The following is a 15,048-nucleotide window of genomic DNA, read 5'->3' on the forward strand; positions in this document are numbered from 1 at the left end:
AAGGGATGGGATTCGATGGTAACCTTCATGCGCAGAAGGGATTTGTTTGGCTGATAGCAGTGCCTTTTTTCGGTTGATTCATACCAATAAACTTAAGTGGGAAGCGAACTATATTTTTTATAGTTTAAAAAGTTTTTTCCCCCAAAGATGTAGAGTAGTCTAATTGTGTGATATAATTTTTAATATTTTAATATTATTATTAAGATTATAAAATAAAAAAATAAAATGCCGTGATATTTAATGTCACATAATAATAATATAATTTTTAAATAATTCATATTAATGAATTTTTGATTCATTTTTCATTGTGTTTAATATTCTTTAGTTCCTTTTTATGACTCCTACAATTTCACATGGTCTCAAAACAATAATAATAACAACAACAACGATAACACAAAAGCAGCTTTGTTGGATTCGCACCTTGTTGCTTGTAATCGTTCCAGTTCTGATCTCGTACAAGCAGCGGCTCCATCTGTCAGCAAAACAAGATTAAAATTTAATCTTGTTTTGCTGACGAATATTTACCTAACACAAAAGTTGGTTTCATTTTGGAGAGCGAATCATCGATATCTTTTTAAAGCATGTATGAAATATTTTTATATTATATTTTTATATCAATCATCAATTTACATCTCAAAACAATAAAGCTGGACAAAATAATATAATTAGCATTGTAAATTTTGTTAGAAATTAACAGATTTGTCCTATTACTTTGTACTGTGTCTCTTTTAATTGCTTGTTTGTTCCATATTGATAAATCTGTTAGTTTTGGAATGGCAAATGCGTTTGATAATTTTTAATAAAGATACATATTGTGTGTAACGTGTTTCACTCCATGTACTATGGCGCAGGTCACATTTAAACTAAGATTGATTGCTTCTTCGAAGTACTAATCAGATCAGTGATTACTTAGACACATTTTTTATTATACGTTTCTGTTTTTTACAGTTTCTAATGTTGGTCCAGATTTTATTTTCCCTAGATTAGATACCCGGTCTAGGGGAAATAAAATATTCCACCCCATACTGAACTCCTATGCAAGCAACTTCTCATATATTTAGTCCGCTGTTCCTTAGACTATTCCTAACATTGAAAACATCTGTTGGAGATCGAATACACCTGGATTAAATACGCCTAACGAGCTACCAGTCAGCTATTTGTGTTCTTTAGACATTTTCTGATTTGAAAGTGATTTCAATTATGATTTTAATTACCAAAATTCAAATTCTTTCGCATCATGAGAAAAAAGTTAGCATACGGTCACACCACAACGATATTTCCAGTCGTACCTCTTAAACATAGGTTATCCTTCACGAAATACAGTTCTTCAAAGTATCATTAAAAAAAAGGTAAAACTAATAATTTTTGCTTGGATTAGTATGAGACTGTTAAATGATTAAAGCGAAGACATATAGAAAACTTATATTCTTTTAATAAATTTAAAATCCTGTTCGATACTTAAGTACAAATAGTTAAAAATTCATATCATCCGAGATGGTTTCTAGAGTTTCTTTAATTAATTTAGGATGTCTTCTTGTGTGTTAAAGGATGTTTTGGAGTTGCTTGACGTTCTGGTGTCTGCACGCATTTTATCAATACTTTGTCCATTCTTTGCTGGAAATCCTTAAGTTTCTCCGTTTGAGCATTAAAGAACTCTTTCTGCAATTCGGACATTTTGCTCTGTTTTTGAGTCTTCTCTTCACTGCTCTCACAGTGATCCTCTTTACGTTTCATTGTGAGTGCAAATCTCCTTTTCATTATAAAAACATGCAATATCTGTGAAGAGAAGAAAAGATTGGTTAGAAAATAATTAAATAAATAATTAATTAGACATTTAGTCAAAGAAATACTTGTGATAACACAGCATAAACGAAGACCGCATTGGATATTAAGAATATTTCTTAAAATTTCTTTAACCACTTTAATCACCTTTTGGTTGCAAGCCAAAATGAAATCAGAATAGAAAAGTCAACTTTCATTTGGATTAGTGTTAAATCACCATTAAGAAATTACCGTCTAAATACAAAGTTTGAAAATAAAATCAACGTAAGGTGTTTTCAGGAATTGTAATTTCTTTAGAATACAATGAACAAATTGCAAAACATAGGCTTAAAGTGACATGAGTTAATGTAGCATTTATTTTATACCAAAAGAATGCTTTTTGTGTGTGTGTGTGTGTGTGTAATATTTTTCATTTAATTTTTATTAAATTTAATTTAATAAAAATTTAATTTAATAAACTTAAAACAAATATTATTTAGAGTAATATTATTTAGAGTTAAAAAGTAATAATTATTTTAAATATAGTTGTTTTCAGTTTTCATCATGCATACTGATCACCATTCAACTACATTAAGAAAAAAAAAAAAAAGTGTGTCCGGAGTAAGGAAAAACAACACCGTACGATAGGATAAACGAATACTAAGGTTAGCAAATTATTTTTCATTTATTCGTCTGAAAACAAAATTAATACCTGCCGATGAAAGTATCGTAGTACACAGCAGCATAGTCTTACAATGTCAGGGCCCTAAAGCAAAGTCCCTTCTGAGTTAAACCCGAAGAATATGAGTAAACGACTCTTATTATAAAATAATATTTATTTTCCTCAACCATGTCAATGAGGTGGATAACCAGACATACCACTTTCAGGGATGGTCATTTTTTTTTTTCATACTAACAAATGCTCAGAGTAATACCGGTTGGAATTTCTAGGGTGAAAATTATCACTATTTTGTCTTCATTAATTATAAATATCCCCAAATGAGAAGTATTCGCATTGCCGGCTCTAGAAGTGCTGGCACCCCGATGCAATTTTAACTTGAGCACCCCCTTACTTTTTTTTTCTTTTTTTTTTAACGTACTTAAAATTTAAAGGTTAAAAAAAATCAAAACATAAATTCTTATGTACAATTGTGTACTTTGAAAAATACATATATTAACCTCTCAACTGGCCAGGACGTCTATGTACGTCAGATGGCCTGAAGGACGCGCTTTGACGACTTTGCCTTATAGAGAATAATGTGAAAATCTTTAATCATATCAAATGTGAAGTGTACATTCTGTTGTGGAAAGTATGAAATAGAAAATTAGAAGAAAGTAGGTATTTATAATTCAGTTACGATGAGCGGTCGTGGCAGGGGAAGGAGTTAGAATACTTTAAAACAAAACATAAACTTTCAATCAATTCCGTATAGGATATGTCTGAGATAATTTCGTCATATACATGACGAAATTATCTTTATCGTTTTTTTAATTATCGCTTCCACTCACGAAAGGTTATTTTACAATGGTAAAGAAACCGCATTATTATTATTGAAATAATCACTCTACAGATAAAAATAATAACTAACATTTTGTTTCGTTTTACAACTGCGAGTTCATTTGAAATACTACTGAATAATATAATTTTCGATATTTTAAACTTAGCCTTGAAATAAGAATGTAATGCAATTTAACGTCTTCTTCATAAAAACAGAAAGAGTTGTTCTCAAAAAGCAGCAGGATATCTAAATATGTAAGCATTACAACGTGACGTGCATATTCCAATATATATCATCAAACATCGTAGTAGTGCAAAGGTCAAATAAAAAAAAAATAATGTTCAAATCTTATTTATTGCAATAAATTTTGCTTGATAGCATTTTTTCCCCCAGACTATTTTAAAACAATTGTTTTAACACAAGCGAGGAAATTAGCACGAAAATAATTTCAATAATATTTTCTGTAACACATCTTCATCTTCACACTTCACTCTTCAGGGTCAAGAGGTCATCAATGTTACAAATCCTTCACACTTAGTTATTCTCATTGTTTCTGATGTTCAATTGACAAAAATAGCAAGAAAATAATCACGTGCACTTTCTTTTCAAAAAACACACAAAGTACATTATAAATCGCATTTCGTTCTGAAATATCCACTCAACGAAAAAGAAAATACTACGTATTTCTTTGTTATTATTCCTATTATCATTATTATCTGGCATTTTCTTTACTGCAAAGAAGAAATCACCACATATTTGGAAAAGCCATTTACCGTTAGTACAGTTTTACATTAAAATGTATGAGTATGCCCTCAAGTAATTTACGTTCGTGACAATTGTCTTGTGAACCGTTTTAAAATAAATTATTTCAGACATCGGCAGGATAAATAGGTGGGTCCTCACCCCCATCCCCCCCCCCCCAAAAAAAAAGCTGAACGCTTATGCAACACATATGACCCTATTTTTTAAATTCAAATATTTCTTTCCTTCTTAACCCTTTCACGACCAGAAAGACTTATGAAGTAATACAAAGTTTTTAGGTATTAAAATGACTTTATTTGGTATCTATTTAACATAAAACATCATCATGTAGGAAAAAATCGTAGGTTTTATAGAATTTCATCGGACACGTGTGTCCAATGGACATAAAGGATTGCAAATAAATTAAAATTTTATGTGAGGACACATATGTCCCCACATTTTATGTGGTCCTGAAAGGGTTAAATAACTACATGAAATAATTTTAAAACAGTTTCGATAATAAAAGTGAAATTGTGATTATTATAAATTAATAATTTTTTTTGACATAAATATTGTATCACACTTTAAAAGAAATTTTGGCATTTCTATTTAGGATATCGTTAAAAACAAATCTAGATATTGCTTAAATTATTATGCTCTACTACTTGAGGCTCTTTAGTGTAACTTCTAAAGAAGAAGTGGTCTTTCTTTCTCAGTAGCATTGAGAGTAATCTAGGCTTTTAGCTTTACTTCCAACTAAGAAAATTATTGTCTAGTATTTCTAAGACAAGTTATTTCCAGCAGCAGTAAAAGTCGTCATATTTCAAATTTTTTGTTGTTGTTGCACACATGTAAATGGTTTTTATATGGTGAAAATATAAAATAGAATTTCTAATACTTAGAATAATATCAACAGACAGCTGAACAAATGATTGTAGATTACAAAGAAATAGTCCGGAATTAGAAGTATCTGCTTTGGCGGATACAACACTATTATTGGCTTGCTTCTTTTATCAAATGGTGAAATGAAGAAATCGACATTGAATACTGTCTGTGAAAACTTAAAAATAAGTAGAAAATAAATACAGTAGTTTTTATAATTCAGTTCCAGGAGTTCCATTCTGAAATAAAAAAAATGAACTGAACAAAAAATTTAATAGGACATAAAAAAATAAATGTAAATAAAAAATAAAAATAAATACTTAACCTCACGTCCTAACTGGCTAATGCGCATTGCATAATAAAAATAAATAAATTTAAATAAATTTAAAAAAATTAAAAAAAAAAACGGTAGTGTAAAGGCGCCCCCCGTGTAACGCGACGCCGGCTTGTCCAGGGCTTTCGCCAGCTCTATTACAATATATTTAGTGCATATCCACATTTAATAAACGCTAATATTAAAATGTGTTTTTATTTTATTTTTTCTACTCATTTCAGTGCCGCTTGAAGAAGGCGCCCTAATGCGACTCATTGCCTGCTTACCGTGTTACGCTGGTCCTGAGCATTCGTAATACAGGCGAACACAAGTATTATGAATAATACAGCCAACTGTTGCTGAGTCACCTAAATTTCGCATGAGCTCAGAACACCACAAAGGTTTACACTTTACCGACAAATGTTTTAAAAATGGACCTGATTTTCTGGAGAGCATCAAAATCTTCGCTGATGGTTATCAAACCGAGAATAAAAATAAAATGATAACATTTAGTAAATAAAATGAAAGCATGGGAGTTAAGCTAAAGGAATTTTTTTATATGGGTGATCCACGCATGAAAGGCCACAAGACCTATAGCACATTAATGTCGTGTGTGAGTAAGAGGAATAGAAGAAAGGATGAATCTGTTCATATTTTTGCTTGAACAGCTGAGGGGTGTAATCTTTGGGGAAGACAGAGTGGGGGAAATTGTCTGAAGGACAGAAGTAGATGGAATAAAAGAGGAGGCAGTGAAGTTGGTTCGGTGAGTTTCACAATGGACTGTAAAAGGGTGTTAGCAGTGGCTCTTGTTTTAATGATTTTGAAAGAGAGTGGAGGAATAGTAGTGACCAATTCAGCAGAGCAATGCCCACGAAAGTATCTGTAGAAGAGGCACAAGGCAGAAACTGAATATTTGTGAGAGTGGGATCCAAATTGCCCTCTTCTGGATAGAACTGAGCAATCATAAAAAGGATTTTGGTGCTCCACCCCAAAATATGGGAGCAATATTCAATTGGGTGGGGTGGATTTGGGCTTTGTATAGAGTTAGCAGCTGTGAAGTAGTGTCTTGTGCGAAGAAGTACACCAAGTTTTTTGGCAGCTGCTATAGTTGAAATGTGGTTGTGCCAAGAAAGATCGGAGGTGCAAGTCAGTCCAAAAAGAGAAATTTGATCCTTTTTGGATATCTCAGTATTACTGAAGGTGGGGGGGGGCTTATTCTTGCGATAGATCAGACAGATAAGAGTTTTGGTGGCATTGAAGTTTACGAGGTTGTCCTTACCTTACTGAGATATAGCTAGGAGATCTTAGTTCAGATCACTGTTTTCATTCAATTCGTATGATGATTCAAGCCGTTAGCCCCCTTTTACGGGGAGGTACGGCACCACCTCAATCCCTCTTCCCCCTATTTTTATCCGGGCTCGGGACCGCTATAGCTTCAGATCTATGGCTGGAGGGATTGTCTTAAGTATTCCTGATTGTATCCGTGTGTGTTCACGGGACCGGTTTGTCTGCTTGTGGGATGAAAAACCCCAGATAAACGGGAGGGGAGAACCTACTGTCCACGCCCAAGACCGGCTAACTTGGCTATGGCTGAGAAAGATCCTTAAGCTCCTGACGCCGTCGACGGGAATCGAACCTAGAACACTCCTTCCCCAGGCATATGGTTGCGAAGCGTATAGCCACTAGGCTAACCGCGCGGACAGATCACTGTTCATGGTTGATCTTGAGAATCCTAATTCTTGAGCACTACAAGGTTCTGTCAAATGAAAAGGAGGAATGGAGCGTACTGTCATCAAAGCTATGGATAGGAGTGGAAGTCTGTGAGAGCAGGTCATTGATGTACAAGAGGAAGAGAGTGGGTGAAAGAACAGAACACTGGGGATTAGCATTTGATAAAGGATCACGATAGATCTGACTGATCTATCGCAAGAAAGAGCTCGCGTCCCCCCCACCCTTACCTTCAGTAATACTGAGATATCCAAACAGGATCAAATTTCTTTTTTTTTTGGACTGACTTGCACCTCGGATCTTTCCTGGAAAAACCACTCGTAGTAGCTGCCAAAAAACTTGGTGTACTTAGCACAAGACACTGCTTCACAGCTGCTAACTCTATACAAAGCCCAAATTACTATTCTGTTTCATTCCACTAAATATAATAAACAATATAGATAAAAAACCGTACTGGCGTTCAAAGTAACATACTTTTGAATGTAATAATGGAATAAAATATTGCAGACCTTAGAGAGAGAGAGAGAGTAGACATTACATTACAATGAATCACCAGCTGTACAAAAAATGAAAAAAAAAATATATATATATATATATATACACTCTCATCGAAGGACAATCAAAAAAATCAACTAGAAAGCATGAAATTAATTCCTGTATTTGTTTATTTGTTTACAAGTAGATATGGACAGACATAACTGCACAGCTTATTACTAGAAAAATATATAGTATCAAAAATTATGAAATTTGGTTTTAACTAATATCAAAAGACCACCAAAGATAGATGTTTTCCATACATTTCAGTGAAAGAAACAAATAACAATAAGTTATTGGCATACCGTGCTAGAAGTCGATAAAGCTGTTATCTCTGTAAAGAGACTGTTTTTACACTGAGTGTTAAGTAAATTTATAAGAGTTCAATTCGATTAGTGCAGTAACTTCTATTTCTTTTAGAATCCAGGAAATGACTGACTCGAGACCAAATAATATATTTATATATATTAGACTTAAACTATATTCATGGCTAATATAATTAAATTAATATCTATAAAACGATAAAAATGTTTTGGATTCAAGGCGTACTAAATTAAAAACTACACTTTGAAATCTTCTTATCTTAGGAGGATAAAGTTCATTCTCTCACTGACTCATGTTGTGATTGGCTTACTTAAACATGTAGTACTTAATCAATCTACTAGACCTTTGGTTTTCACAATAAATGTTCGCTGGAGTCAGTTCTTTATTAGGACTTTTTCTCAAAATATAAAGCTTCTCCATGGGACTATGTAGTATTACTTTATTTAGCATATATTGTTTCAATCATCCTCAATGTTCCACTGAGTATAAATATTCTTACCTGAGGCAATTTAATTACAAGAAGCCAAATCACCAATTCTTTATTTTAATAATTATTTAATTAAAATAATTTATTTGAATTAATTATTAATAAATAATTTATTATTACTATTATTAATAATAATTAACATTAATTAATTAACATTATTTATAGTGTTAATATATTCCGACCTGTCACGTTTTTCAAAACTTCCTCAAAACAAAATTCCTTGCTAGTCTGCGTTCTGAAATTTCAATTTTTTTCTTTTCGTTACCCAGGTACCAAACACTCTGTCAGTTGGCAATCACCCAACCATCAACCTCTTCGGTGAGCATGCGCAATAGTTCAACTAACAGGCAAGCAAGAAGTTTATAATGGCTGAAATGGTGTCGTTTTTAGCGAAAACAGAATAACGATGAACGACAGATATCACCGTACACTTAAATGTGAATTACAATAAAAGAACCACAGAAATAATTACAATTATCTGATATCCTGTAAATACAATAAATCTCACATACCTTACATTTCAGTAACATAAATATCAATTTCGTATCTAGTACATCGCAAGTGCCGATTATACCTGATTACGAAACTAAACTAATAAAATACTAACACAGAAACAATCGTAAAAATATTCGTAATTATAAATTAGGATTATTTTTACAAAGGCAACCATACGCTGTTTATTGCGTAAAATCCCGAAGGGTCGAGATAATAACTGTGTATTTGTAATCCGTTAACTGTGTAATCAGTTGAATAGTATACAATTAAATATTTAATTCACTTACACTGTTCCTCCGAAAACTTGAGAGAATAGAAATTCAGGAAAATAGCATTAAATATAATAACCTTAAATTTCTTCACTATTACCAGCAAATTAGCTTGTTCGAATCTGCACGGTCAGACGCACGTTTCTTATTGCTCGTTTCAGAATGTCGCATTTCATGCAACTGACATGGTTTTATACGCACGAGAACGAGATGGAAAATTTAGTTTATACTATGAGTTAAACTGAGAATCAGCCTAGTGAAAAATGGCAAATAAAATTAAACATGGAATAAAGAATTTCTGTAGATTCACGGATTTATTATTTTTTCTTCTTTTTCTGTTTTATAGGACAAATGGAGAAATGCCGTCGAGACAGTTAGACTACGTCGTTTAAGTTATTCATGTGAACCTCTTTTATCCTATCTTTGTAGATGAGAATATAAAAGCGCCATGCCATTGTAATTTTTCCCAGATAATAATATTATTGTCCCCGCGGTTAGCCTAGTGACTGTGTGCTTCGCAACCATATGCCTGGGGAAGGAGTGTCGTAGATTCGATTCTCATCGGTGAGGAGCGAAAGGATCTTCCTCAGCCATAGCCAAGTTAGCCGGTCTTGGGCGTGGACAGTAGGGTTTCTTCCCCAGTTTATCCTGGGATTTTTCATCCCACAAAGCAGAAAAACCGGCCTTGAGAACTCAACACTACAGAACATAGGATATACACCCGAGCGTAGGGCTGACCACCCTTATCCCATGAATGGTTTGAAGTCCGATCATTAATAAACCCTCGACATCGCAAGGTAAAAGAGGGTAAAAGGAAGATGAGATGAGAATAATATTATATTTTTTTGTACCAGATATGAGGTTAGTTCTTTATTTCTTCATTCCTATTATATTTCCATTCTTTTTTTCTTTTTCTTTTCTTTTTTTTTTTTGGCTTAACTTTTTCTACGTTAGTGTAAGCACTAAAGAGGAAGGAATGTTATATTTTGTGAAATTATTAAATACATTTTTAGTTATACGATTCTAATATACATATACAGTAGAAACAAATTATAAAATTGTCAATAATAATATAAAAAAAAAACTTTAATGAGACGAATGAAATTTAACGATCTCCAATCGCGTGATTCGAAATATTTAAGCTTTCCATGCAAATAATTCGCTCTTAGAATGCGAACGTGCCGGCAACCAGAAGTGACAAACGGAGGAACAGTTCGATAGATGACAAAAGACGCCTTTTGTTTAAATCTTCCTTTAGATTTTTTACTTATCGAAAAATGAATTATAGAACAGACTTGCACTTATCAACGAGAAACATAAAAATTAAATAAAATAATAAAATTAAATGTCTCATTCTCCCCCTAAAGATCTTTCACGTACCCCCGAGGAAGCATTGCTCTAGAGCAGTGCTTCCCAAACTTCTGGATGTCAGGACCCCCTTTGTAAAAATTAAAATATTTCACGGCCCCCCCCTCGAAACAAAATCGTAATAGAGAGATATATTATTATAATATTTATTGTATTTATATTCAATACAAAACATTCACAGCGAATATTGCAAAAATCAAAGGCATATATTACATTTTTTGCCTCTTACCGTTTGGTTCTGAAGACGATGCGGGCTGTTCTGGTAAAATATGAAATACTATCCTTTTTTTTTTTTTTTTTTTTTGAGTCTCTTTCTGCTTCTTCTGATTGTTCCCGGGATTTTTTTTTATTTTTTATCAGCCACTTATCCATCTCGGGGTTAAATTTTTTAACGTAGAACAGATCAAATAATATCACCACTTACCAATACTGGCACACCACAGACTGATAACAGGAAATTAGTGAATATTACCTGAATAAGAGAATCCCCAGACCAGGAACATTTTTCTCTTTTGTGACTTTTCTCCCTTTACGGTAATTAAGCCTAACGCGAAACAGACAGCAAAGGTAGGTTATTAAAACGTGCATACGATTGGTGCGGTATTAACAAAGGATCGCACAACCGAAAGATAAAAGCATAGCTGACAATTGAGTTGATATGCTAACTCTCTTCAACCGAATTCCATATGCGAAACTGCCATAACATTCATTATATATATATTACTTAGTTTTAACACTTTTACGAATTTTATTGCTGCCTTGGCAAATCGACCTCACACACATCTAACTAATAACAATAGTTTTTAGTTAGCTACTGTGTTTGCCCATGCAACGTATGGTTTTGTTTCAGTCTATACAGCATAGTTTCTGTATGAGGGAACATGTGATTCATCAATTAGTGTGTTTTTATCCCAGTTGTCTCTAATTGCACTATTTGTTGAGAAATATATTACACAGACTCCTCATACCTTATTCCCTGGCATAATTAAAGTACTTGTTTTTATTGCCTCTGCAGTATAGTGGCTGTTAGGGAGGGTGTGTTGTTTACCACTGCAAGCAAGTTACTAACTCCCCACATGAACTTGTTTAAGCTTTTATTCATTTGTGAAGTATATGTGAAACTTTTATTGGTAATATAAAACTAGCTCTGATGACAGTGATAATATAAAACGAGTTTTGATATGTATATAAAGTCAATATCAACAGTCCCTGATTACGAACGCAAGTGATGAAAGGGACAGGAAGATTTGGAGCTTCCCTGGAGAGCATTCGAAGTAAATGCAATTAACCACCGCTTTGAAATGAAACATATGAACAAGCAATATTTACTAATATTCATTAAGCGCCGAAATACGCAGGAAGCAAAGTTTGTGAACCAACACCAATGTGTGAATTTTTCCATTAAAATATAAAAAATAACAAAAAAGAAATAATAAATAATAAAAGTTTCTTTTAATAATAAATAATAAACGTTTCTTTTAAAATAAAAAATATTCTTAGTCTTAAAACATTTTAAATTTGTTTTCATTTTTTCACGCCCCCCCCCCCCTCAACAAAACCACATCCCCTTGGGGGCCGTGGCCCACAGTTTGGGAAGCGAATTTTCATTCGGTGTGCCGCAAGAGGTCTTCAGGTGTGTGTGGCGCGAGATTTGTGAAAACAAATTAATTGAAAGAAATAATGTCGTAATTTGCGCATCTATTTATTAGTGTCTGGGCTTCCATCCGCCTGAAGCTCCCTTATTTACATTTTACGAAACTCACGATTGATGAATCGATTTAAAATTGTGTGTTAATTAGCTTTAATCTTTTCATAAGTGGTTCACAAATAACTTCATGTAATTTTCTTATTTTTAAGGTAACTGGTAAGATTTTTTTTTTTTTTCATTCAGTTAATTTTATTCAATAGTATTCCTTTAACATGGATAAATTTGTAATTAAAAAAAAAAAAAAAAAACACGAAAATTTGAAGACACTGAAGAAAGTGACGCTAGTACGTCGAAAGAAAAAAAAAAAAAAAAAAAGAAAGAAGAAAGTGAAGCTAGTTTTACCCAGCACATCAGCAGCTGATACCATATCTAGTACTGGTTTATCTAAAACTAAATTACAAACTAACGTTCTCCATTACGACGAAAATTATTTGTCATTTGTCATTCCAGTCAAGAAGATCCGCCACGAATGCGTAGTTTTTGGCGAAAAATTAGCAAACAACGCTCTGGTTCCAGGTAAATTAAAAACACATTTACAATCTAAACATTCTCACTTGAGCGAAAAACCGGCTGAATATTTTAAAAGACTTGTACCGGATAAAACTATTCGAACAAAAAGATGGACTAAATTTGTAACTGTGTCCGAAACAGTCCAAAAAGCCCAGTTACGCAATCGCAGAAATTTTTGCTAAACAAATGAAATCTCACACAATTGCAGAATCTGTAATTCTGCCAGCATTCTGTAAAATTGTTAATATGCTTGGCGAGGAATATGAAAAGGAGAATTTTATCCTATGTCAGATAACACCATTTATCGATGTATTCAGGATTTGGCCAAAGATGTTGAGTGTTGCAAGTGGTATCTCACATTAAAGAAGCAAATATGCTTGCTTCTTTATTTATAGAACAGTTTTTATTTTGTTGACCACTCCCGGAAACAACGAAAGGCCAAGATATTTTTATAATTACTTTAATTGCCATAACTTATCTTGGAATTCCTGCATCAGTATTTGCACGGATGGTGCCCGCTCGATGTCAGGAAATGTAAAAGGACTTGTTACACTGGCTCCGAATAAGAATCTAAGATTATTTGTACACATTGTTTTCTCCACAGAGAAGTACTGGCGTCCAAATCATTGGTACCTGAGCTTAAAAAAAGTGCCAGATGAGACTATCAAAATTGTCAATTATACAGGGTGATTCAAAATTCCACGTATAAACTTTGAGGGGAGGGGTAGAGAACATCAAAATCAACCATATTCACATAGGAAAGCATGACCGGAAACGCCACCCGAAAGTGATAGGTGCGCTGTTCTCCAGCACTCCAGGTGAGCAATTGGGGCTTCCTCATTCAAGCTTTCGACGTCGTACGAAGAACATGCGTCGTTTTACGAACGCTGAGATGGCAGACATGCACCTCGTTTACCATATAATGTATCCAACTACTATTGAACTGTTCAGTTACGCCTAATAAAGTTTTTTACACTACTTACTGCCTTGTGTTATTTCTGTCCCTGTTAGTACCTTCCTGTGGCGTTTCCGGTTATGCTGTCCTATGTGAATATGATTGATTTTGATGTTCTCTATCTCCCCTCAAAGTTGTTTGTACGTGGAATTTTGAACCACCCTGTATAAAAGCCAGGCCGTTAAATCGAGATTGCTTGCAGCACTATGGAAGCTTCTTACACGCAGTTGTTAATACATACAGAAGTGAGATGGTTATCTCGTGGACGCGTTTTATCAAGATTTTATGAACTAAAAGAGGAAGTTCTAATTTTTTTTACAACTCAATAATCTGAATGATCAAATTTTCTTAGCGATTAGCTTTGGTGCAATAAGGTTGCATTTCTTGCTGATTTATTCAATCTTTAAATACACTTTAAAAAAAGTATGCAGGGAGACTGAAAACATTCTTACTTCCTGACAAAATTAACGCATTCAAGGAAAAAAAGTAATGCTTTGGGAAGAAAGAATCGGAAAAGAAAATCTAAATATGTTTGAACTAACGAAAAAGTTCAAACTGAATGAAAATCTAATAGATCTAATTTTACAAACCTTAAGATTACTAAATACAAATATTGAAAAATATTTTCCCTCGCTTGACATATCATCCTTCGATTGGATAAGAGATCCGTTTGTCTTAATCGCGTGTAAATTGGGAAATTTAAAGATTACAGAAGAGGACGAATTAACAGATATAAGATATGACAGAGGTTTAAAATTAAAACATTCAACAATAGATACTACTTCGTTTTGGTTATCTCTAAGAAATGATTTTCCCAATATTACCAAAAAAGCAATAGAAGTACTTCTTCCATTCTCCACGTCATATTCGTGCGAATCAAGCTTTTCCGCAATGAATATTATTAGGAACAAAAATGGATTGCGGCTGGAGGCCTTGGAAGATGACTTAAGAGTATGCCTATCTAAAATTCGATCTCGCACAAAAGACACTCTGAAACAACATCAAGCTCAGATATCTCATTGAAATTAACTGCAAGTATGTATATTATTTAATACATTTAATATTTATTTGGAAAAAAAAATCAATAAATTAAAAATAATAATAATTTTGAGTATTGTTTTTCTTACTCAAAATGTCATAAATATCGCTTCAATTTTTTGGAGCAAAAAGGACAAGTAATTACTATTATTAATATCTTGTGTGTGTAAATTAATCAAAATTATGCCTATTATTTGCCAGATTGTAAAAAAAAAAATTAAAAGAATATATTTTTAGTGTGCCGCAAAATGTGCCATATTATGATAAAAAAAAAAAAAAAAAAGGTTGAAAACCGCTGCTCTAGAGCAGTGTTCTCCAAACTTTTCGCCGTGAGGGCCACATTGGGTACTTCAGCACTGTTCAGCGGGCCGTAGTAAAAAAAAAAAACACTCTACAACTAGATATATAAGTTTTATTGAAAGCAGATAAAAACTGA

General features: G+C 33.2%; 1 long non-coding RNA gene across 1 annotated transcript in view; it reads right to left on the bottom strand.

The window, feature by feature from the left end:
• Window positions 1-1,412: 1,412 nt before the first annotated feature.
• LOC150107679 (uncharacterized) overlaps window positions 1,413-15,048 on the bottom strand; it is a 57,208-nt gene continuing 43,572 nt past the window's right edge. The window contains exon 3 of the long non-coding RNA XR_016548213.1: window positions 1,413-1,776. This is a non-coding gene — a long non-coding RNA (uncharacterized LOC150107679). The remainder of the gene's footprint in view (window positions 1,777-15,048) is intronic.

This window comes from Typopeltis vanoorti, chromosome 4 (genome assembly GCF_054136105.1).
Source record: "Typopeltis vanoorti isolate ZY-2024b chromosome 4, IOZ_Tvanoo_1.0, whole genome shotgun sequence".
In the NCBI taxonomy this organism is placed as follows: Eukaryota; Metazoa; Arthropoda; class Arachnida; order Uropygi; family Thelyphonidae; genus Typopeltis; species Typopeltis vanoorti.